This window comes from Pristiophorus japonicus, chromosome 16 (assembly GCF_044704955.1).
Source record: "Pristiophorus japonicus isolate sPriJap1 chromosome 16, sPriJap1.hap1, whole genome shotgun sequence".
NCBI lineage: Eukaryota > Metazoa > Chordata > Chondrichthyes > Pristiophoridae > Pristiophorus > Pristiophorus japonicus.
This window is the reverse complement of record NC_091992.1, coordinates 57152504-57176829: the sequence shown is the minus strand read 5'-3', so window position 1 is coordinate 57176829 and position 24326 is coordinate 57152504. Positions and strand designations below refer to the sequence as shown.

Here is a 24326-nt window from a genome sequence, read left to right as displayed (position 1 = left end):
TTAATGAGATGTTTTTGTTTGACTATAATTGCGAAACAAATGGTCCAGCCAATTAGACTGCAAGGGAAGAAGTCCATCCCCATCAGAAGTAGGTATCTACACACAGTGATGTTCATATACAACTTGCTCTTTTCATGCTATTTATTTGTACTGTAATTGCAGGATCGACTATTCATTATCCTGTCAGCCCCTCCACATACTGTGTTTGTCCACGTAAGCGAAACATCCCCAAGATCCTTTATCAAATGCCAGACTTTCACCCAGGATAATTCTTTGCATGAAGATCTTTTCTTTAGATGTGAGTATTCTGGAAACAGAAAAAGCTGTATGTTTGCACCACGACATAATACTGAACTGCTTTACAGTATCATACGCCCACCCCCTTTATATAAAAAGCAAGAAAAAGCACTTGCCACCTCACAAATATTGACAAATCGCTGCATTATAAAGACAGTAAATTTTGACTTAAGGGCTCCTTAGAGGTGACATTACTCAGCCCTTCTATGTGACCGTAACTCAGGATTCAAGCCCATAATCAGTGATAAGTGTTCATTCTAGTCTAGAGCTGCAATACCATTGTTGAATAGAGTGCTTTGTACTTAAAGTGCACCAGATGCAGAGCTGTTATTTGATATAGGAAACAAATGGACTGATAAATACAGTAACATGATTCTTGGTTAGACAATGTTGGTTAGACTGTGGGGCGTTTGAACCCAGCGATAAAGGAATATACTAACTGAAATTGCAAGATTCACATCTATACTTTGGGGTTTTGCTAATCCGGTTGACACAAAACTACCAGAGGTAACAGAATGCTGAATATCTCCTTAAATAATTCATCATCAATAATGTGTATATTTTTAGACTATTCTATTTGAAAGAACCATTTTGAATCATGGTGACATTTTCTTTTCGATGATAGAGCTTATCGAATAATCTCCTCACAACTGTGAATGACTCGAATATATTTATGGCGATTAGGTAATTGCGTAGTAACCTCTATTGAGGGCGTCTTTATGTTATATGTGTTTTATTTATGATTTCAGTGACAGCAGAACACAGTGTTTATGTAATGGCTTCAGTTTACATTGTGTTCTGATATTTCATGGAGTAATTCAGGCTTTTACTCTTGAATACCGAATGTCCCTTTTCTGTTGCTAAAAATGTAACCCCCAACCCCCTCTCTGCCATACAACATTCATTACTAATGGGGATTGCATCATGTCTGGCTAGTCCTTGGGCTCTAATCCCTGCAAGGCCCTCACGTGCTAAGAACAGTATTTGACTTTGAAAGAAGTATCGATCCAGGAGCTATTGTCCAGACTTGAGCGGGGTTTATTCTGGGATATGGCAGCCCGAGCTGATTTCAGTGCAGTGGAAACTGCAATGAATAAGTACTTGCTCTGTACCATCCTTAACACGCTCGATTATATATTTTACAGACTTGTATCTTTTAGGAACCAAATTTTATATTCAGCGAAATTTCTATTTGAAGGGTCCAGAGCTGCCCCGAAGGACAGTTCATTCAGTGAGGAGAGTGCAGTACCGAGGCATGAGTAAGGGATTTCCCAGGGATGTATATACTGCCACGGGGTTGGCATATCCTGACAAAAGGTTTCTTGGGAAAAGTAGAATGATCAAGTGTATCCTTGACAAAGAAAGAAATTGTGTTTCTATACCACTTTTGACAACCTCAAGATGTCCCAGAATACTTTACAGGCAATTAAGTACTTTTGAAGTGTAGTCACTGTTGTAATGTAAGGAAACACGGCAGCCAATTATTGCACAGAAAGCTCCCACAAACAGCAATGTGATGATGCCGAGATGATCTGTGTCAGTGATATTGGTTGAGGGATCACCACAACTTGACTGGACAAAACATTGATTGGGGCGTATGGAACCCATAGCTATCTTTTTATTTGGGAGTGCTGAGCTAAAAATAAGAAAAATGTTGCTCTAGCTAAACCCTCATTGCCTTATTCATGTAGAGAGGCAGTGGGCTAGATCGCTTAAACCAAGGGTGAATTGGATTCAATTACTAACGTAGCGTTTTTTTTCCAAATATTTAGCAGCTAAGGTTCAGACATGGAGCTAACACAACATGCAATGGCAGCACCAGGGTGATGCAGACAAGACAGCACAAACTCTTGTATATTTGATACTTAAAAGTCATTGGAGATTGACCTGGTTGTGTCTAAGATGTCACCATTCCATTCATTACTACTCCAAATCCCACTTGGTTATGAAACCTGTCTTTGCAGCAAGTTTTCTAGCTAATTAAAGGCCAGTTTTATGCATGCTGCTTCCATCTGCAAAATGTACACACAAACTCAAGAGGTAATGACGAACAGGTAAATAAGAGTATTTAATTTCCGATTGTGTTTTAAAAAATTTTAAAGTTACTAAAATTGATATTGTATAGAAAGTAAGTACAGTTAAAAGTGGAAAGAGAATGGAGAAAAAGGAATAAAGGGCATAAAATAAAACTGTTTTGAAATGCCAGAGAATCAGAGAAGTTTACATCATGGGAGGCCATTTGACCCACTGTCTCCGTGCAAGCACTTTGTTAGAGCAATCTAAAACTGATCCTGCTGCTCTGTTCTCTCTCCATCATCCTGTTTCATCATTTGCTTCAAAAATTCATCAATTTTTCCTTAAAAGATGCATTGGTTGTTACCTCACCCCTGTCACGACCTGTGTAAAGACATTTCTCCAAATCCTTCCTTTTCTTAGTGATTATTTTAGGAGTATTCGGTTAATGTTACAGTAGTACAGTTAGTCTTGACATTCAAATGTCTTCATTACTGTAACCTGAGCTGTTTCAATGTCACAGTATGTGAGCTGAAAACTATTACAACAAAAGTGACCAGGGAGCATGCATTTTTCAGAACACTCGAAGTCTAAGGATTAAAATTACAAAAACAAAACAAGAAATCTATTAATTATATTAGAGTACACAGGGGCCAAAATTGCCCTCCGCCCGAAACGGGTTGCACCTACCGCTTTTGAAGTGTTCCGTCTGCTCCAATGCTTGGGGCGGACAACCTGGAGAAATTCAGGTTTTTGGTTGATGTTCCCGGTCGGTGTTGGTGTGGGGAGAGGGGTGGAAGTGAGGGCGGGTCGGAGTGGCCGATGCTCCAAGTCATCAGCGCCGCGCTGATGACGTCATCGCGCCGGCGTGTCACAACGTTCCTCCTCGTCAGTTAAAGGGGAGGGCCGTTGCGAACTCTGCAGCCACTTTAATGGCAAACACTGGGACAACAGGGAAGGTTTTGGCTGGGCCAGCGGCCTGGCACCTAAGAGGGGGTGCCAGGCTGCCTGTTGGCAGCCCGGCCGAACCCACGGCCATAATTGGCAGGGGTGTGGGGGAAACCTTAAAAAAAACATAAATACATTGCCAAAACATTGCCCAGGCCACCACAACACAAATGGCTAAAAAATGAAAAGAACAAGCACTCGCACTTATCTTCCTCTGCACCGCTGGCTATGCCGGACTGCACTGATTTCCCAGGCGGTCATTTCGGGCGCACTTCCGGGTAGACGAATTAGACAAAAGTCAAAACTACTGCCGGTGTCACAACCAGAAGCGGTTCCCACCCGGCGCGGCTCTTCCCAGCGGTGCTGCTCAGCGCCGCCGCAAAGCCGAACCGAAAGATCATGACGGGGCACTGGAGACCTCAACACCGCCTTTCACGCCGCACCGGGGTGAAACCCGGAGCGCAAAGGACCGGAAAATCCAGCCATGGAGTTGGAATGGGGGGGGAGGGGGGCGGCGAGAGGGTTTGAAAAAATAGAACCTAAACCTTGAATGCACAGCATGAAATGTCGGATCCAGAACCAGCAGGTCATTTCTTACAATCTTTCTCTTCCCACCCTGCTGCTCGGCCCATAGTATCCCGAGGCACAGAATGGAGATTGGTTTTAGACATCACCAATCGCATTGATCAACCTGGGTTGTTTGCAGTCGTGTTGACCTACATACCATCCGCATTCTTTTGCATTTAACTTGATTCATCAATGCAACATTGCAAAGCATTGCAGTTAGATATTTGCATCACACATGAAATAAAAATGGAGGTTCTTCGCAGATTGTTCCTGTTTTGACAACCCCATAGGGTGTGACTCAGCTCGCTGAGTACTCTGGGCTATGCAGATGTTTAAAATGTAGTTAAAACATATACTTTAAAATAATGAGCTGTGTACAGGAAGCAAAGGTACATTGTAGAATATTAGGTTTCATATAGAACACAAAGGTACATTGTAGAATATTGGGGTACATCTAGAACACAAGAGCACGTTGCAAAGCTACAACTATCTCTGTACAGGAAAGAAATGTAGACTTTTGAACACATGGGAGTGAACTTCAAGGCTGTAATTAACGGTTACGATTGTACAACCAGGAGAGCTTACACCCTGACATCTGTTAATACTGTGCAGTTTCCTTTTGTATTCTGTTTCTGAGCTTTTTTGTGCTCAGAAGAATTTATATTATGTCCTTGATGTTGTGTTGAGGACCTTCACAAAAGTTTACGAATGTCTTGTGGTGTTGACAAAAGGGAATTAATAATTTATAATATGTATGCCAGACACAGAACTTCTTGGTATTAAACTGCATATTATGCCTCAATAAACCTGCAGTAATGATGTTCCAATTGTTTATCTTCCCGTGTCAAAGTCAGTACCTGTACATGGTAAGGACATTGTGAGCGCCTGATGGCAACTTCTGCCACAAAAAAATGGAGCAAAAACAGAATAAAATCACCACATAAAATGAAACATATGTTGTAAACTATGACTGACACTAGGGAGTCATCAGACACGGTATTTTAATCTTGAAGGTTCACTTTGTCATTATAAACCACTCAGGTTTTACTGTTGTGGCTCATGACATCATCGAAACCCCTTGATTAGATTACTAGCTTGTGATTACTCCCAGCCAACCATTACTTTCCATTCAGTCTCCTGTTTGTTATCAGGGTTTTCCATAGATCCTCGGTATGAGAACACTCTACACCTTTTTCTGTTTACTGCTTTTTTCATTTCAGCAAATTCACAGCCACTCAGCGTCATGCTGAGTCCCACCAATTACTTCTTTTTTCCAGACTTCATCTAAGATTGCTGCATGTAAGTCAGGAAAAACAGTAAGAGGCCAAAAGGGAGAAACAAATCTTAAACATACTGGACTACACACGTTTTCGTCCCACGTTACTTATTAGCATAACAATATCCTCATTAGAGAGCTCTGTAAAAGTGCAAATGTTGCTGTTCCTAAAGGTTCTTTTAAACCTGTAGCTGCCGAGCTGGATGAACAACTCAGTTTATTGAGCTAGTGACCTTGAACCTCAACACCATCTGCTACATGTAAAAACGATTCAGTTATGCCATAAAATGCTCTGTGATTCACAGAATAACACCCACTTGCTACAAGAATAAATGGATTTTTTCTACCAATGCACCTTAATGGTCGCTTGCCTGATTCTAGACTACTTTGGGCACAGCAGTGCGCCATAACTGTGGTCTTGCCAGCTAATGTGGGACATGGAACAAAGGCATGTAAATGGAGTTGAGGTACAGATCAGCCATGATAATGGCAAAGCAGGCTCAAGTGAATGAATGGCCTACTCCTGTTCCTAATTGTTATGTATGTAACCCTTGGCAACCTGTATCATACCACCACCAGAGGGCCTACCTGTGGGAGGCCTCCCATGCTGTACCAACACTCTGGAGTTTAATTAAAGGAGTTACGGTCACACTTACTCATTGCATGCAGTACTTAGTTGTATCACTTTATTATGAGTGTAACACTAATGATCCCTTGATATTGTCCCAACTTCACTGAAATGGAGGTTGAAATGCCAGAATGATACTTCTACAACTTCAGAAGCATTGCCATGTCACAACATGTTAGATAACCAACAGCAACAACTCACACTTATGCTGAATCTTTGAGATACACCCCAAGTTGCTTTATGACAAGAGGATCAGCCGCCAAGCAGCAGTTTGGTAGGACAATTTTGGGAGGTGACCAAAGGCATGGTTAAAGAGGCAGGTTTTGAGAAGGCTTCTGAAAGTGGGGTGAGAAGTCACAAGACATGGAGCTTTCGGAAGGTAAATTCAGAGTACAGGAATGATGACTGCAGGCCCTGCTGTGAAGTGTGCGAGAGGGTCTGATGCACAGAAGATTAGATTCAGATGAGCAGAGGATACCAGCTGAAGTAGCGTTGGAGGACGTTCTAAAAGTAGGGTGGAACAAGGCAATGGGTGGACTTTGAATTGATGCACTAGAGATGGGGAGGTAATGGAGGTTGATGAGGACAGAAATGATAGATGAGAAGAGCTTCATATCAAATATGATATGGCTGGTGGAGTTCTGCATGAATATTTTGAAGTGCTTGTAAAGTGGAGCTTGGTAGGCTGGCAATAAGAGCATTGGAGAGGTTGAATCTGATGCTGACAGAGCTGTGCATGAGGATTTCAGCGGCAGTGGTGTTTGATTGGTTGGAAGCAGGCATATCTACAGTAGTGATCTTAGTGATGGACTAGATGTGGACGTTGAAGCTTAGCTTCGGGTGAAATAGGATACTAAGGTTGGATACTGTCTTGTTCAGCCTAACTGAGCATTGAAGAGAGGTGATAAAATTGATGAACTAAGGTACAAATCTTCTGGTGGGGTCCGAACAAGATGCCTTTGATCTGGCTGATGTTCAGCTGGCAAAAGTTCCAGCGGGTCCAAAACAGGCAGTTAGAAAGCAAGGCCAAAGTTGTGAAATGGAAGGTGGTGGGAAAGAGGTAAAGCTCGTGTGACTTGAGGTGCAATATGCAGATGTCTGATGCAAGGGAGCACTCCAAAGCTGTGAGGAAAAGCTATTCATAAAATCTACTGGCTACATTGAGTGAAGTATGAATGGAATCATAATTGAGCGATGCCACAGAGCTCTATTATGAAAGACACCCAGTAGAGGAGGATGGAGTGGTCAAGTATGTCGAAGGTTGCAGGATGATGTTCAGTATGAATACAGTTTACATAGAATTTTACTGGTTACTTTGGCCAAGCTGAAGTTGAAGCAACCCAACCGAACCGAAAGAATTCAAACAGGGAACATAAAAACTGACTGCAAAAGCTTCTATAGACATGTGAAGAGAAAAAAAATTTGTGAAGACCAACGTAGGTCCTTTGCAGATTGAATCAGGTGAATTTATAATGGGGAACAAAGAAATGGCAGACCAATTGAACAAATACTTTGGATCTGTCTTCAAGGAAATACTAGGGATTCGAGGGTGTAGCGAAAAGGAGGAACTGAAGGAAATCCTTATTAGTCAGGAATTGTGTTAGGGAACTTGATGGGATTGAAAGCCGATAAATCCCCAGGGCCTGATAGTCTGCATCCCAGAGTACATAAGGAAGTCGCCCTAGAAATAGTGGATGCATTGGTGATCATTTTTCAACATTCTATTGATTCTGGATCAGTTTCTATGGACTGGAGGGTAGCTAATGTAACACCACTATTTAAAAAAGGAAGAGAGAAAACGGGAAATTATAGACCGGTTAGCCTGACATCGGCGGTGGGGAAAATGTTGGAATCAATTATTAAAGATGAAATAGCAGCCCATTTGGAAAGCAGTGACAGGATCGGTCCAACTCAGCATGGATTTATGAAAGGGAAATCATGCTTGACAAATCTTCTAGAAGTTTTTTGAGGATGTAACTAGTAGAGTGGACAAGGGAGAACCAGTGGATGTGGTGTATTTGGACTTTCAAAAGGCTTTAAGAGATTAGCGTGCAAAATTAAAGCACATGGTATTGGGGGTAATGTATTGATGTGGATAGAGAACTGGTTGGCAGACAGGAAGCAGAGAGTCGGAATAAATGGGTCCTTTTCAGAATGGCAGGCAGTGACCAGTGGGGTGCCGCAGGGTTCAGTGCTGGGACCTCAGCTATTTACAATATACATCAATGATTTAGATGAAGGAATTGAATGTAATGTCTCCAAGTTTGCAGATGACACTAAACTGGGTGGCGGTGTGAGCTGTGAGGAGCTGTGAAGAGACTGCAGGGTGATTTTGACAGGTTAGGTGAGTGGGCAAATGCATGGTTGATGCAGTACAAAGCGGATAAATGTGAGGTTATCCACTTTGGTGGCAAAAACAGGAAGACAGAATATTATCTGAATGGTGACAGATTAGAAAAGGGGAGGTGCAACGAGACTTGGGTGTCATGGTACATCAGTCATTGAAGTTTGGCATGCAGGTACAGCAGGTGGTGAAGAAGACAAATGGCTATGTTCGCCTTCATAGCTAGAGAACTTGAGTATAGGAGCAGAGAGGTCTTACTGCAGTTATACAGAGCCTTGGTGAGGCCACACCTGGAATATTGTGTTCAGTTTTGGTCCCCTAATCTGAGGAAGGACGTTCTTGCTATTGAGGGACTACAGCGAAGGTTCACCAGATTGATTCCCAGGATGGCAGGACTGACATATGAGGAGAGAATGGATCAACTGGGCTTGTATCCACTGGAGTTTAGAAGAATGAGGGGGGATCTCATAGAAACATATAAAATTCTGACAGGATTGGACAGGTTAGAGGCAGGTAGAATGTTCCCGTTGCTGGGGAGTTCCAGAACCAGGGTTCACAGTCTAAGAATAAGGGGTAAGCCATTTAGGACCGAGATGAGGAGAAACTTTTTCACTCAGAGAGTGATTAACCTGTGGAATTCTCTACCGCAGAAAATTGTTGAGGACAGTTCGCTAGATATATTCAACGGGGAGTTAGATATGGCCCTTATGGCCAAAGGGATCAAGGGGTATGGAGAGAAAGCAGGAAAGGGGTACTGAGGTTGAATGATCAGCCTTGATCTTATTGAATGGCGGTGCAGACTCGAAGGGCTGAATGGCCTGCTCCTGCACCTAATTTCTATGTTTCTATAGTGGAGATTTAGGTGGTGCTAATACATTAGAGAACACAACAGTTACAACGTCTCTCATCCGGCCGTCCGAAAATCGGAATTGTCCAAAAACCGGTCATTTTTGAGAAAATCCGATTTGATAATTAGTAAAATAAAATCTGGAATCATTGTCCAAATTCTGGCGGGCCGGACTATTTATCGGCTTTGCCGCTTTGTTTTAAATGGCTTGTGATCGGTCCGAGCCTTGCCGAATGACCCTCGACCCGACCCGACCTGACCCACGCCACCATTAGTACTTTGTCTGTCTTGGTAGCATACGTACGCTCTTGATTTTCTCGTCCGAAATCCAAAAATCGGCATGATCTCGGTCCCGAGGTTGCCAGATTTGAGATGTTGTACCTGTAGAAAAAAGACAGGTTTGAGATGGGATTGGCTGGAGAGGATGGTGGGATCAAGGATGGGCGCTTCGTAAGGCAAAATTGAATACAGCAGTTTGGCAACAGGTAACAATGTCAGAAGAGGGGGAATAGTTAACTAATTAGGACCTGGGGAGAGGGAGTGAAAAGAATAGTTAGTGCAAATGAGTCTGATGAGAGCGGAGGGGAATATGGAGAGACACTCCAGAGTATTGTGTAGCAATCTAGTGGGGCAGGAGGAAGCTGACGCAGACACATGAATAGTCTTAATTTTAGAGACTAATTGATGAACTCATCACACGGCATCGGAGGTAAAGTTGGAGGGATGGGGGAAGGATGTCAAAAGATGCAGGTTGTGGTGAAGAGCGGCTTGGAGTTATCCTTGCTGTCCCAGATTATCGTGGACAAGTATGAGGGTATGGCCGATGAAAGGAAAATGCAATTGAAAATATTCCATGATCAGCCTGCAACATAATCTACTTATCTCTTCATCAGACTTGGAATTAAATACCTGAGTTAGTGTGGAATTTTCTCTCTATGTTGCAAGTACAGCTTGCTGGGATATGGTATTGGGGGAGAGGTGCACATCTCCACTGAAAGAATTTTGAAATAACTTTGTAAGAGATATCCTCAGAGATTGCGAAGTAAATGTATTGAATTGATTGCTGCAAAAAGTGTTTTGCTTACCCACTGCAGGTATGTAAATAAATCAATGTGTTCCCTTCAGAAACCAGGTCTGAAAGTAAATGTATCTCTGCAGCAGCTCTTTACTGAGCATGTCCATCTGTTTAGGGCATGTACTTTAATAGTATGGACCAGGAATAATGTAAGATTAAGGAGATTAAACCAGCTTGCATTTTTACCCAGTATATCTGCAACAGTACTTGCGGCTAGATTTTCGGCAATGCCGTTTTCGTGCCGAAAACAGGCGGGGCGGGAAACTGACTGCCCAATTAGCGTTAGCGACTAGTTGCCTAACTTTCGTCATTTGGGCTCTGCACCAGCGGCGCAGCGCAAAGAGAGACGTTAAATTACTTTTGCAGCGCAAAAATGGGATCCTCGCCACCTTTAGTCCGGGGCCGGGAGCACTCCGAGAGAGGCCTTGGGAGGGGGGAAGAAAAACCTCCCAAAAAATTCAAAATAACATTCAAAAAGCATTACCAACATCCTTATCACACAAATCGCTGCAAAAATATAAAAAAATAAAAACTTCAACTTACCTTTTTTGCAGTTTATCCAAGTCACTGCTGCCAGTGTTTTCCCTGGTGGTCATCGCGGGGCGTGTTTCGCGCCATATGGGTTGGATGATTGCCGAAACTCACAGCGGTGTCGCAACGCAAGCCATTGCACACCCAGCACAGCTTCTAAACACCGCCACAAAAACCGACCCGAGGATCGCGACTGGGCGAAAAACAGCTGACCGCCCCATATTTCGCCGCAGTGGGTCATAACCCAGTGCAAACTGGGTCGCAAACGACCCAAAAATCCAGCCCTATATAGTGTTACAAAAAGGTTCTACTTAACTAAATTCAGAACTTTTATTTAGAACGTTCGTCCAAATGTTAGTAATGAAAGAGTCCTTCCAGAATATTTTTATCAATCATTTTGTTTCCCAGTTGTTTTTGGGTTCTCTCTGAAATAAACATAAAAAGAATAAATGAAACTGGTAACTATTTAGAATCCGGTATGACATTGGGCCTGAATTCGCGGCCCCTACAGGTACGTACACGGTGCCACACACATTCCGGGTTTAGGTATGTGAAGCGCATGCGCCTAAACCCGGAGTTTGCGATCTATCAAGAATCCTCTGCACAGATCGCATGCATCGGAAAGTATAGGGCCTCCGCGGGCGGAGAGTTGCCCAGTGAAAGCCCTTGAATTGCTTATAACCGATAAAAGCAGATGTAATGCCTGGTTTTCTCAGCGTAAGACTTTTTCAGCACAGAATAATAGTTTTTTCAATAATATAAACATTTAAAATCCTAATAAATAAGGTAAGTTTATTTTTAGACCCTTAAAATGTGTAAATTTATTTTTCAAAAAAGGAAATTTTTGTTTTAAATCATTAATTAAATTCCAGTTTAATTAATTTTTGATGTGTGATTTAAAAAAAAAATGCATCTTGTGTGCTTGTGTTTTTTGGGGGTATTCCTGTTCATACTTATGGTAATTCCAATCATCATGGGCTGGATTTTAGGCTTTTGTGTATTCGGGGCAAAACAGAGGCAGGGCGGGAAAGTTACCGGCCGGGGATAGGTTGCGCTTTAGTAAGGAATTTTCGCCATCAGGGCCCTGCACCATGGTGCACAGCACGAAGGGAGGCGTAGTACAACTTTCGATGTGCAAAAATGGGAAACTCGCAAACTAAAGTGCCGGGCCATGTGCGCTCCGCGAGAGGCCTTGTGGGCGGAGGGGGAGGGAACCTTTTAAACATTCCCAAAATATTGCTAAAAAGATTAAAACACTCGCACTCACCTTTCCAGCACTTTACCTTCCTCACCACCGTCGGTATGGCTCAACCGTTCTGGTTTCCCAGGCGGTCATTGCGAGGCACGATTCCAGGTGCACGGGTCGGGTTCGAGTCAAAACCCGGACGGTGTCGCAACGAGAGGCGTTGCACACCCTGCGCAGCTCTTCCCGGCGGTGCTGCTAAGTGGCGCCGCAAAACCCGACTCGAAGCTCGCGACCGGACGCAGGAGACCTCGCCACCGCATTTCACCCTCTCCGAGGCGAGACCCAGAGCGCAAGGGACCGGAAAATCCAGCCTCAAAAGTATGAATGGGAATACCCCCTACTTTGATGGGTTGGGCTGCCCCACGTGATCCCAGTGATGCGTACGATGCGCATACGCTGCCGGGACACGTGGGCCTTTACACAGCCTTCACGTAGAGGCCCAGGACCAGAAGTTTCTGAAACTCCGGGAGAAACAGGTACTTTCGTAGAAATTTTTGAGGTCGGAGGCATCCGCCCATTATTCTGGGCCATTATAAAAAATAAACACATTTCAAAATGCAATGTTTAATTTGTCACATAATGGGCCTGAATTTGCCGCCTCTACGGGTGTGTATGAAGTGCGCATGTGCCCCTAGGGGCAGCGCTAGTTCCGGGTTTAGGTTTGCGAATGCTCTTGACAGATCGCACGCATCCGGAGGAAAAGGGCCTCCGCTATTTGCCCAACATCTGTCCAGCGAATGCGTTTGAAATTCTTACGTCTGGTACCTGCTTTTACCAGTGTAAGAGTTTTCAAAAATAGAAAAATACACTCACTTATATATTAAAAATCCTATCCATTCAGGTGAATTTATTTTGAACCTTGCTAAAACATAGAAATAAAAAATAAATGTTTGTATAACATATTGAATTAAATTGTATTTTAATTAATTTTAAATATGTAATGTGTTTTTAAAATTTAATGTGTTTGTGTGTATTTGGGAGTATTCCCATTCATACGTACGGAAGCGCCGCGGAAACGGAACTCACCATAAGTATGTGGGAATACCCCTATTTTGATTTGTTGGGCCGACTCACGTGATCCCAGGTACGCGTACGAAGCACATACGCTACTGGAATACGCAGGCCTTCACATAGAGGCCCGGGACCACGAGTCTCTGAACCTCCGGGACCACCAGATACTGTCGTATAACTTTTTGCGGTGGGACTCATTTGCCCGCGGGAAGCCTCCGACTGGGCCATTGTATATAACATGCTGTATGAACAACCATTTGAATATATAGTTTTTCAGGAAAGTTAATGCAGAAAAAAGGAGTTCACGCTTTATCATATTTTGCTGTTTTATACAAAGCAAGAAATTCTGATTCTTATCACTGTCCCTAAAAATAGTTTCCCTGCACGTTTTCATCCTCATTCATTTCCATTGATGCACAAGAATGGAGGAGGTGACAGAGGTTAGTCACAGCAAATCTCGGTATGTTCTGTGAATGGCCAGTTTTATTGTCAATAAAAAGTATTCTGGGAGCTGTCCGCACAGATCTAATGCTGGGATCTAGTCTGCTGTCTTATTGAGTCTCTTCAGCTGACATTGCTGGATCTGCAACGTCCCATAATCTCAAACTGCAGGCTTTCCAAACAGGGACGCACTGCCAACAAAGAATTGTTCGAGACATTTCAAACATAGAAAGTGCTGCGGTTTAACTAAGTTTAATGATTTTCTTGTAAACTTTGTAATTTAAAAAAATGTCTTTATTATGTTACAGACCTTATTTCAAATAGGATGACCTCAATTTAACGGCAAATCTTAAGATGGCAGCCAAAAATTATCTGGAGTGATTCTTCCCTGCTTTTTCTGATTTTTCTGCTTGTTTTGTTGCCTTTATATGTTTCCAGTGGTCCCTCATCGGTAGATTTTCTAAACACCTTTCTGCCTTTTGAATCCTACGTTTCCGACCTTTACAGTTCTGATTTGTTGCTCTTTTTATGAAAATAAAAGGTAAGCCAATCATCAGCAAGAAATTTGCATGTACACCGCTGTGACCTCCAAAGTGGACACATACCTTGATGGACAAAATGTACTAGACGCAGTAATTTAATTGTAGATAGATGTGATGATCTGGCTTGAATGCAGAAAGCTCAGGTAGTTAATATTATTTCTGCTGTAAAGAAAAGATGATGCTGATAATGCAATTGTCAGAAAAGAGCCCTAAATAGAATTGAAAGATAAGTTTGTTTGATCTGTTCACGGTGTAATGCTGTATTACATTTCTTGTCATCCCCAGTGCTTCTGAACGTTACTTGTGATAAGAGTAATGAGCAGCCACATCGCCAACTGAGGCCTTTGTACTTTTCCTTTTTGCTGCAGAGATATTACTTCAGAACTTAACAAATTTTATGCTGCTATATTGTTTTCTGCTCGAGGATAAAGGATGCTCGTGCACGGAATGAAACACATTCTATGTGAGCACCTCGTGCCAGCATCAAGCATTCTGATTGCAGTTTGATGCAGAACAAAGCTTCTTTTATTCTGCTTCAACAATATGCCACAGTCCTAACCTCAGGAGCATCCTGTAGTGCACAGTGTGATTTTTCTTTTGCATTTGCCAAGCCAGCCTTCCTGTAGTCTTTCTGTTTGAGGTTGCCTTTTAGGGGCAGTTTTATACCGTGAGCCCATGCCAACTAGGAACTTAATTGAGACTGCCCAAATCTATTTCACGTAGGACACTTACACCCATCAGGCTGGAGTGTAGATGACATCACTGAAAGACAGTAGGGCCGATTTTAACTCCCGACGGGAGTTGTGCAGGCCAGGTCCGAGCCAGTTGGCAAACCATTCGGCCCAGACCTCATCTTCATCGGCCCCATCATTCTTCTATTTGAGTGTCAGCTGTGGCTCAGTGGGTAGCACACTCGCCTCTGAGTCAGAAGGTTGTGGGTTCAAGTCCCACTCCAGGGACTAGAGCACATAAATCTAGGTTGACATTCCAGTGCAGTGCCGAGTGAGTGTTGCACTGTTGGATGAGACGTTAAACCGAGGCACCGTCTGCTTTCTCAGGTGGATGTCAAAGATCCCATGGCACTATTTCGAAGAAGAGCAGGGGAGTTATTCCCGGTGTCCTGGCCAATATTTATTCCTCAATCAACATAACAAAAACAGATTATCTGGTCATTATCACATTGCTGTTTGAGGGAGCTTGCTGCTGTGTTTCCCGCATTACAACAGTGACTACACTCCAAAATTACTTCATTGGCCGTAAAGCACTTTGAGACGTCCGGTAGTCGTGAAAGGCGCTATATAAATGCAAGTTTTTCTTTTGCCCAAACCCGGTGGCTGGAAGTAGATTTTGGATGGTATGGTTACATCAGCTTTACTTTGCTTACTAGGGTACTATTATTTTCTTTCACTTTGGTGAAAACTCTGAACTAACATGAAAAATAATGTATATATGTGGTAGACCTCCTAATAATATCTTTAGCAATCAATTATAAACAAGTTATTTTCTCAGTCTGGCATTCGAGAGGCATCTCTAGCAATTGCATTATAACAGATGTAACATATCAGACAGCCGAATGAAAGAGGAGGGAGAGGAATTGTTGAGAATGTCAGAAAACTGGAATGGGGGAAAAAATATATATATTTGCTCCATGAAGAATATTCCTTTCACAAACAGTGCAATGGATCTATTGTAGATTCTGTCATTTGAACTCCTGAGGGAAAGCTTTATAGGTGTTTTGCCTTTGCGCGTAAATGAAGCAAACCTTCAGAAGATCTATCCAATTCCACGTCTCAATCTATTCAATCTATCTGCACATTACTCCATGGTCCCACTGCTCAGTAACCATCATGATACTTGCAGGATTTTATCACCCTTGTCTGTACCTATTACCCACTATCCTGTTCCTGACTTTCTCTTTATCACAAGCTTTCTCAAAGATGGGCGTCAACAGTGCATTAACTGCTTTACATGGAGGGGAGGGTACATTTTCTAATCTCAACCAATATTCACTCTAATTTCTTTTGGACTGAGCGGGCCACAAACTCCTTTGATCGCGACCTTTTTGTTCGTGGGCAAATTTAACAATAACGTTTACAACAACTTCTTTTACAGCAACACTCCTTCTTCTTAGGCAGTCCCTCGTATCGAGGATGACTTGCTTCCACACCAAAAAGGGATGAGTTCACTGGTATTTCACTGGTATTTCACTGGTATTTCAATGAAGGACCTAATATTCCAGGACCCAAACTTATATGTTGAAGGGTGGAAGATGCCTGTGCGTGGATTTTTTTAACCTGTGGTGACCGTTGCACACCAGCCACCACACGGGCTTGACAGAGCTAGGTCTTGGTCCAGTGGCAAGGATTAACCAAGACGACTGGAGACCAGCTCTGCTGCACGGACTGGGCGTGCACACATATCGCAGTGTGGGCTGGCCCGTGCTGCCCCTGGGCCCTCGCCTCTCCCGGGCCCCGATCACGTCGCTCTACAATCTCTCGCCGCTCCTTCGCCCCGACCTCACCACTCCTGCTGTACCTGCCCACGCTCCAATCAGCGACCTGTGGTGACGTCCAATCCAGCGGCAGGTCGGGGCCTGAAAAGGAGGAGCAGCGTGGCGGCATATCACTAAAAGGTGCAGCGCGAGTCGGTCTGGGAGGGCAACGGCTGTGTAAAGGGCGACTAGATTACAACAACAGCAGGAGCAACCACTTAGAAGCATATATACAGTAATGCCATATTGCCACACCACTGTCTCAAATCAGGAGACAATCAGACAAGATTCTCTACAAGTTTAAATTAACTTCTCTGCTTTTGAAATGAACCCAGTGCTTTATTTGCACTTTTATTGCTTTTTAGAGTTGTGCTGCTACTTATACTGATTTGTGAATCTGCACCCCTGGATCCGTTTGCACTTCTACCCCATTTAGATTCTTATTTCCCAAGCAGTATGTGGTCTCCTTATTCCTCCGACCAAAATGCACCACCTTACACTTACCGATATTGAAATGAATTTGTCATTTACATGCCCATTCTGCAAGTTTGTTTCCGATAGAATTAATTAAAAGTTTTTCATTCGCCAGGTATAAACTCTATTTTTTAAAAAAATTCTTGTCAGAAATTACTGGGCTATGAAAGAACTGCATAACACTTCAGAAACGTCACTCAGTTACACCATTGTGCATCGACAAACATTCCAAAAGCCCAAGGTGAGCTGAAAGAGGCATAATCTGTTTGTGCAATTTGTATTAATTTAAAAGTTTTCAACGTATTAGCCCATCCCTCCTGTCACTTTATCAATGGCTGAACAAGCAGCAAGAGCAGTGGCTTTCATGTGGTGCTGACGTCCTATATGTCAAAATAAGTAATTAGAATATTAATCACAATGCAACCAGACAACCAAAAATTATAAAGTGCTGTCGTTTTTTAGATCACAGTATTAAAAAGAATTGAACAAAAACAGGTATTTTCACTTCCATTAATAAACATGGTCTTCTTGAACCAGCACAACCTCATGTAATATGTCAGAAATGCAGCACTTATTCACAAGTGCAGGAAAACACACAAACAATTTGCAAATTAAAAACAGGAAAAGCTATGATTTAACAGAAATAAACATTCATCTTTCTTCATGGATAGAGAACCAATCAGACTGACTTGGAAATGTTTACTATGATGGTGACGTAAAAATGCTAATTTACGAATTTTGTTTCTAATATTTTTCTCTCAAACATTCTCCACAATATTAATCACTGTTCTTATCACGAAAAGTGTTGAATTATTTTAGATACTTAATAATTAAATAGCGGGAAACAAACTTCATTGTACTCTCAATTTTTAATCTCCTATTTCAAACATTTATGCGAATTCAAAGTTGTACATTATCAGTTAATCAAAGTATTTTCTGTCTTTCTCAATAATCAAATAGTGGTTTCTTCTAAAGTAGCTACCTGCAATTTTTATACACTCAAGTAACCTTCCAGTTTCACACCAGAATACCGATGTTGAACTTGAGCTTCGAAAAGTGTCAACCGTGGCTCAGTTGGTAACACTCCCACCACTGTCAGAACTTTGTGGGGTTACATCCCACTCCCAAGATCTGAGCACACAATCTAGGCTGACACTCCAGTGCAGTGCTGAGGGAGTGCTGCACTGTCGGAGGTGCTGTCTTTTGGATGCCCTTTCAGGTGAATGTAAAAGATCCCACAGCACTATATCAAAGAAGAGCAGGGCTGTTCTCCCCAGTTCTCTCCTGCAAAATATTTATCCCTCAACCAACATCACGAAAACAGATTATCTGGTCACTATCTCATTGCTGTGTGTGGGAGCTTGCTGTGTGCAAATTGACTGCCACCTTTCCTACATTACAACAGTGACTACGCTTCAATAATTGGCGTGTCATCATCATAGAAACATAGAAAATAGGTGCAGGAGTAGGCCATTCGGCCCTTCTAGCCTGCACCGCCATTCAATGAGTTCATGGCTGAACATGCAACTTCAGTACCCCATTCCTGCTTTCTCACCATACCCCTTGATTCCCCTAGTAGTAAGGACTTCATCTAACTCCTTTTTGAATATATTAAGTGAATTGGCCTCAATAACTTTCTGTGATAGAGAATTCCACAGGTTCACCACTCTCTGGGTGAAGAAATTCCTCCTCATTTCGGTCCTAAATGGCTTCCCTCTTATCCTTAGACTATGTCCCCTGGTTCTGGACTTCCCCAACATTGGGAACATTCTTCCTGCATCTAACCTGTCTAACCCCGTCATCATCATCATAGGCGGTCCCTCGGAATCGAGGAAAACTCCCTCCTTGCTTCCACTCTTAACATGAGTCCTTAGGTGACTGAACAGTCCAATACAAGAGCCACAGTCTCTGTCACAGCCTGTGCTTCATTTCTGCATGCTCTCAGTGATGAGACTCGAGAAGCGCAGTGCCCTCCCGGATGCACTTCCTCCATTTAGGGCGGTCTTTGGCCAGGGACTCCCAGGTGTCAGTGGGAATGTTGCGCTTTATCAGCGAGGCTTTGAGGGTGTCCTTGTAACGCTTCCTTTGCCCACCTTTGGCTCATTTGCCGTGAAGGAGTTCCGAGTAGAGCGCTTGCTTTGGGAGTCTCGTGTCCGGCATGCGAACTATGTGGCCTGCCCAGCGGAGCTGATCGAGTGTGGTCAGTGCTTAAATGCTGGGGATGTTGGCCTGGTCGAGGTCGCTGACGGTGCGTCTGTCCTCCCAGGGAATTTGCAGGATCTTGTGGAGACATCGTTGGTGATATTTCTCCAGCAACTTGAGGTGTCTACTGTACATGGTCCATGTCTCTGAGCCATACAGGAGGGCAGGTATTACTACAGCCTTGTAGACCATGAACTTGGTGACAGTTTTGAGAGCCTGGTCTTCAAACACTCTTTTCCTCAGGCGGCCGAAGGCTGCACTGGCGCACTGGAGGATCGCGTCGCCAATGTCTGCTCTTGTTGATAGGAGGCTCCAGAGATAAGGGAAGTGGTCCACGTTTTCCAGGGCCATGCCGTGGATCTTGATGACTGGGGGGGTTGTGCTGTGCGGCGAGGACAGGCTGGTGGAGGACCTTTGCCATACTGATGTTTAGTGTAAGGCCTATGCTTTCGTACACCTCAGTAAATACGTCGACTATGTCCTGGAGTTCAGCCTCTGTGTGTGCGCAGAAGCAGGCGTTGGCTGCGTACTGTAGCTCGACGACAGATTTTGGAGTGGTATTGGACCTGGCCTTGAGACGGCGAAGGTTGAACAGATTCCCACTGGTTCTGCAGTTTAGTTCCACTCCAGCGGGGAGCTTGTCGACTGTAAAGTGGAGCATGGCAATGAGGAAGATTGAGAAGAGGGTTGGGCTGATGACGCAGCCCTGCTTGACCCTGATCCGGACCTAGATTGAGTCTGTGATGGATCCGTTGATAAGGATCACGGCCTGCATGTCGTCGTGGAGCAGACGGAGGATGGTGACGTACTTTTGGGGCATCCGAAACGGAGGAGGACGCTCCATAGACCCTCACGGTTGACAGTGTCAAAGGCCTTTGTAGGGTCGAAGAAGGCCATGTATAAGGGCTGGCGTTGTTACTTGCATTTTTCCTGCAGCTGTTGCGCTGCAAAAATCATGTGTCTATTGTGCCACAGGAAGAAAACAGTTGAGGAGGACTCTCGCGATGACTTTCCCAGTGATTGATAGTGGAGATTCTTCTGTAGTTGCCTCAATCGGACTTGTCCACTTTTTTAAAGATGGTCACAATCACTGCATCTCTAAGATCTCCTGGCATGCTCTCATCCCTCCAGATGAGAAAGAGGATGTAAAGTCCTGTCCCCTCAGTACAGATTCACACAAGGCATGTAGTGAAGTCAAGGTCACTCTGGATCTGCACCTTTATTTCACAGCTCTCGAATGCTGCACTTGCCTGAGACCTGCCCTTATATGCCTGTCTCTTGCAAGTGCACCCCTGGTGGTAAGGTATACTGGTGGTTACAGGTCATATCTTATTACAGTCATGTATAGCATGTTAGGATACAAGTATATATAATAATGTAAGATACATGACATCACCCTCCCCCAAGGTCTTATTGTCTTTATAGGTTCAGTTTCTCAGGTGGTCTACGCTCTCGCGTGGAGCGCCTGAGTTGTGGTTCAGTTGTTTGCCTTGGTGTCTGTTTTTCTTTGGGTGTGGTTGCTGGTATCTCGTCTGGGCTATCTGTTTCGATTGGTGTGATTGTTGTTGACTCGCCTGGGCTGTCTGTTGGGATTGCCCTTTCCTCAGGTTGTTCCCTCTGTCTGTCCACCAGGTGTGGTGCGAGCTCCACATTGTAGTCTGCCTCTGGTTCCGCAGTGTTGTTGGTAAATCTGCTTTTGACTTGGTCTACATGCCTCCGGCAGGTTTTGCCATTGTCCATTTGTACTACCAGTAGCCTGTTTCCTTCCTTGCCCGTTACTGTCCCTGCAAGCCATTTGGGACCCCTGCCATAGTTTAGTACAAACACTTTGTCCCCTATCTCATTCCATCTCCCCCTCGATTTTCTGTCATGGTACTCAGTCAGCTTACGGCGCTTTGCCTCAACGATTTCGTGCATGTCTGGGAGGATTAATGAGAGCCTTGTTTTTAAAGTCCTTTTCATCAACAATTGCACGGCGGGGGATCCCAGTCAATGAGTGCGGACGAGATCTGTATGCCAGCAGCAGTCGCGACAGGCGACCCTGCAGCGTGGGACCTTGGATTTTAAGCATGCCTTGTTTAATGATTTGCACTGCTCTCTCCGCCTGGCCGTTGGAGGCCGGCTTGAACGGTGCTGACTTGACGTGACTGGCCATTGGAGGCCGGCTTGAACGGTGCTGACTTGACGTGATTTATGCCATGGTTAGTAATAAAGTCTTGGAATTCTGCGCTGGTGAAGCACGGACCATTGTCACTGACCAATATGTCAGGGATTCCGTGCGTTGCAAACATGGTTGCGAGGCTCTCTACAGTGGTGGAGGTTGTGCTCGAGTTTAAAATGGTGCATTCGATCCACATCTAATGCATCTACAACTACGAGGAACATTTTGCCCATGAATGGGCCCACATAGTCTACGTGCACCCGCGACAAGGGTTTGGTAGGCCAGGGGCTCAGTGGATCCTCCCTGGTGGCATTGCTGAGTTGGGCACAAATGGTGCACCTTCGGACGCAGAGCTCCAAGTCCGTGTCAATACCAGGCCACCAGACGTGGGATCTGGCTATGGTGTGGTGGAGCTCCCGGACAAATGCTTCTCTGCCTCACAGAGGCGTGACTACTCGGCTGCCCCACATCAGGCAGTCTGCTTGTAGTGATAGCTCAAGTATGCGCTTGTGAAAGGGTTTTCATTACTCGGGGCAGGCATCGCGAGCCTCTGCCCAGTCACTGGTTAGGACACATCTTTTTACTAAGGATAACGTGAGGTCGCTGGCCGTCCAGGCTCTGATTTGGCGAGCTGTCATGGGCGAACCTGTGGACTCAAAAGCATTGATTGCCATGACTATCTCACAGTCCTGTTCGTCAGACCCTTCCGTGGTCGCCAGGGGTAGCCTGCTGAGCGCGTCGGCACAGTTGTCTGTGCCTGGTCTGTGCCTTATGGTATAGTCGTAGGACGCCAGCATGAGTGCCCACCGTTGAATTTGCGCCGAGGCGTTGGCGTTTATTGCCTTGCTGTCGGACTGGAGGGACGTGAGGGGCTTGTGGTCGGTTTCTAACGCGAACTTGGCCCCGAAAAGGTATTGGTGCATCTTTTTGACACTGTATACGCACGCGAGCGCCTCCTTCTCTACTATTCTGTACACGCGCTCCGCCCGCGAAAGTGACCTGGAGGCATAAGCTATGGGTTGTAATTTGCCCACACTATTGACATGTTGCAAAATGCACCCGACCCCATACGCTGATGCATCGCATGTGAGAACTAGCTTTTTACCTGGGTCAAAGAAAGTCAAAACACTGTTGGAACACAGAAGGTTGCGTGCCTTATTGAAGGCGCGTTCCTGGGCGTCTCCCCAAAACCAATCGCACCCCTTCCTGAGTAGCACGTGGAGAAGCTCCAGCAGCGTAAAGTTTCCAAAGTAATTGAGTAGCCCGAGAAATGCACGCAGTTCTGAGACATTCCGGGGCCTGGGTGCCAGGCGAATCGCTTCTGTTTTGGACTCTGTTGGGCGGATTCCATCAGCGGCAATCCTTCTGCCCAAAAATTCAACCTCGAGTGCGAGAAACAGGCACTTGGATTTCTTGACTCGTAGGCCGACCCGATCCAACCGCTTTAGTACTTCCTCCAAATTACGGAGATGGGAGTCGGTGTCCCTGCCCGTGATAAGTATGTCGTCTTGAAATACAACCGTCCCCGGGATGGACTTGAGCAGACTCTCCATGTTGCGCTGGAATATGGCAGCTGCCGACCTGATGCCGAATGGGCATCGATTGTACATGAAAAGGCCTCGATATGTGTTGATGGTGGTGAGTAGCTTGGATTCCTCGGTCAATTATTGCGTCATATACGCAGATGTGAGGTCTAATTTTGAGAAAAGTTTACCTCCATCCAATGTGGCAAATAAGTCCTCCGCTCTGGGCAGCGGGTACTGGTCCTGTAGGGAGACTCTGTTTATGGTAGATTTGTAGTCCCCACCGATTTCGTACGGATCCATCAGGCTTCATGACTGGGACGATGGGACTTGCCCAGTCGCTAAATTCCACAAGTGATATAATGCCTTCCCGCAGAAGCCTGTCTAGTTCGTGTTCAATCTTTTCCCTCATCACATAGGGTACAGCTCTGGCCTTGTGATGGACAGTCTAGCATCCTGTGTGATGTAGATTTTGACTTTGGCCCCTTTGAAAGGGTCCACACCTGGCTGAAAGAGATGTTCAAATCGCTTTATAACTGTTGAGCAGGAGGTACGTTCCTCTAATGGCATGGACATCATCTCATTTCCAGTTAGTTTTGCCAGCCAGCTTCTCCCCAGCATTGCTGGGGGGTCTCCGGGGACAATCCACAGGGGAAGTCGGTTCACTGTCCCTTTGTGTGTGACAGAGAGCATGGCGCTGCCGAGGACTGGTACGATTTCTTTGATATAGGTCCTTAGTGTGGTGTCGACCCTTGTGAGTTTTGGTCTGTCTCTTTTATGCGGCCACAGTTGTTCAAATTGTTGAGCGGCCATGAGAGATTGACTCCCTCCCGTATCCAGCTCCATGTTGACAGATATCCCATTGAGTAGGACCCTCATCATTATTGGAGGCGTCCTGTTGTAGGAGCAGCGGCCATTGATCATGTTGACCCGCTGTACACCGGTGTCCCGGGTACTGTCCCCACCATCTTCTGGTCCGCTTTCCGACCCATCCGATACGTATACCAGCTGAGCTGCCGTTTTTTTGCACATGCGGGCCAAATGCCCTGTATATTCACAAGTTCTGCAAACGGCCTGCTGAAATCGACATCCCCTTGCCGAGTGCCCACCGTCACACCTCCAGCACAGACCTGTTCCATTGTTCAAAGTGTTTCCAAAGAATGAGCTGCGTCTGGCTGATCTCTCTTGAGCTTCTCTCAGTTTGTAGTTGATTGCTCGCATTGTGGGTTGATGAGGTGTGAACGGCCGTTCCTGTGGCCCTTGATGGCTTCTGCCTGCTGTCGAGAACCTGTTCTCCCGGTTTTGTCTGTGTATGGGGGTAGCAGCTTGTTTAGTGCTGTGAACTTCTTGTTCCAATATTTCGTTAGTTGTCGTACCTGCATTGTAAATTAACCTCGTTTCTTCTTCCCCTCCCAAGAATGTCTGTGCAACCAGTGCTGCTGCCTCTAAGGTCAGGTTCTTGGTCTCTATGAGCTTTCGGAATATGCCTGCGTGGCCTATTCCTCAATGAAAAAGTCTCTCAGCATTTCTCTCCTCAGTTCATCGGAGAACTCACATAAACTAGCCAACCTCCGAAGTTCCGCCACGAAGTTGGGTATGCTCTGGCCCACACAGCGTCTGTAGTTGTAGAACCTGTGTCTGGCCATGTGTAGGCTGCTCGCTGGCTTCAGGTGGTCTCTTACCAGTGTGCTCAATTCTTCAAACAACTT

At 44.8% G+C, this 24326-nt stretch overlaps 1 protein-coding gene and 1 long non-coding RNA gene across 6 annotated transcripts in view; one reads left to right on the top strand and one right to left on the bottom strand.

Annotated features, from left to right (window-relative positions):
* LOC139226519 (serine/arginine repetitive matrix protein 3-like) overlaps positions 1-24326 on the top strand; it is a 1009807-nt gene that overhangs the window by 544766 nt on the left and 440715 nt on the right. Inside the window, exon 1 of one of the 5 annotated variants that reach the window (XM_070857355.1) lies at positions 12072-12248. The exons of the other annotated variants lie outside the window; for them this stretch is intronic. The gene's annotated coding sequence lies outside the window, so the exon portion shown is untranslated. Of the gene's footprint in view, positions 1-12071; positions 12249-24326 lie in introns of those variants that run through there. 5 annotated transcript variants of the gene reach the window in all.
* LOC139226522 (uncharacterized) lies at positions 130-12137 on the bottom strand. The gene is made up of 3 exons (XR_011587276.1): positions 11794-12137; positions 9225-9301; positions 130-307 (listed from the first exon to the last, which is right to left on the bottom strand). It is a non-coding gene; the product is annotated as an uncharacterized lncRNA (long non-coding RNA).